This window comes from Camelina sativa, chromosome 2 (genome assembly GCF_000633955.1).
Source record: "Camelina sativa cultivar DH55 chromosome 2, Cs, whole genome shotgun sequence".
NCBI classification, from domain to species: Eukaryota; Viridiplantae; Streptophyta; class Magnoliopsida; order Brassicales; family Brassicaceae; genus Camelina; species Camelina sativa.
The window spans coordinates 9,071,574-9,073,564 of NC_025686.1; positions in this window are offsets into that span (position 1 = coordinate 9,071,574).

Genomic DNA, 1,991 nt, shown 5'->3' on the forward strand with positions numbered 1-1,991 from the left:
TTATTGGATNTATAAAGATATGCATATATAAAAACAAAGACGTGTGAAGACAAATAGGTGAGAAACAAAAAGTTGTGAAACAAAAAGATGCGAAAACTAACAAGTGCAAACATTGAAAAAGGTAAGGGAATGACGAAGTAACACAATTGTTGGATCAAAACATTGCAACTTTATATAAACAAAGAGGTGTAAAACAAAAAAGTATGAAAACTAACGGGTGCCAACATGAAAAGTTGGGGGTGAGACGAAGAAACACAATTGTTGGATCACAAATTTGCAAATTTTGAGATCACTAACAAAGGGTGAGATCAATAATGATACTCAAACAACAAAATTGTTGGATCACAATTGTTGGATCACAACTTTACAAATTTTGAGATCATTAACAAAGGGTGAGATCATTAATGATACTCAAAGAGCAAAAACTTTTTTCAAAGTCCATAAAAATCTGTATATATATAAAAACAAAAATGTGTGAAAACAAAGAGATGTGAAACAAAAAGGTGTGAAACAAAAATGTGCAAAAACTATCAAGTGCAAACATTGCAAGCTAGGGGTACGACGAAGAAACACAATTGTTGGATCAAAACATTACAACTATATATAAACAAATATGTGCAAAACAAAAAGGTGTGAAAACTAACATGTGCCTACATGGAAAGTTGGGGTGCGACAAAGAAACACAATTGTTGGATCAAAACGTTGCAACTTTTGAGATCATTAACAAAGGGTGAGATCATTAATAATACTCAAAGAACAAAAACTCTTTTCAAATTCCATAAAATATACATAAAAACAAAAAGGTGTGAAAACAAAGAAGTGTGAAACAAAAAGGTGTGAAAACTAACAAGTGCAAACATTGAAAGCTAGGGGTACGAGAAGAAACCCAATTTTTGGATCAAAACATTGCAACTTTATATAAACAAAGTAATAAACAAAGAGGTGTAAAACAAAAATTTGTAAAAACTAACAGTGCCAACATGGAAAACTGGGGGTGCGACAAAGAAACATAATTTTTGGATCGAAACTTTGCATATTTTGAGATCATTAACAAAGGGTGAGATCATTAATAATACTCAATGAACAAATTTTTTTCTTTCAAAGTCCATAAAATTCTGTATATATATAAAACAAAAAAGTGTAAAAACAAAGAGGTGTGAAACAAAAAGGTGAAAACCATAATTTGAGAAAATCATGAGATTCGATAAAATTGCTGATTTTCTTGCGGGAAGAACTAATTGGCGTATAAACGCCAAGGTCTTACATTCTTGGAGTATCAGCAAGTTCTTTACAAAAAAAGTACTGCTTCTTGTGGATGTACAGGTTAGCGTTGTTAATTGAACATCATTCTTACTTAAATTTCAAATTTTAACAGTTCTTATATATATATATATATATATGAATTCTTACACAATTGTTATTAAACTGTGAAGGGTAACACAAGTGAAGCTACATTTTTACCAAATACACTCGCTAAACTTCAAAAATATATCGACGATGGTGACTGATATGATATTAGAACTTTCAAAGTAATCAATCCAACTCTGAATGAGAGGAATACTCATCATCCTTATCAAATTAAATTCACGGACGATACTACTATGACGTTGGTCCAACAATTGAGTCCAAAGAATTACTTTTGATTCGAGGATTTGGATGATATATATCGTGGAAGCACAGTTAATATTGATATGGTACAATCTGTGAGTATAGTTAATTGTAACTTTGTGTTTGGGAATCTAGAATCTTTATAGGATTTGTTGTAACTTTGTGTATTGGCCCCTCCCTTAGAAAAGTATGAATTAAACTTTTACAAAATGTAGATTTGCAACACTTTGGAAAACTAAATTCTATCTTTTCCCCAAATTAGATGTTTGTGGGTGTATAGATGTGGAAGATAAAAGAAGACCTGAGAGTGCCATTAAACGTAATGAATTTGTTTTCACGTTGTTGAATTGCAGGTAAAAGACATTTACTCTACCTTTAGGACA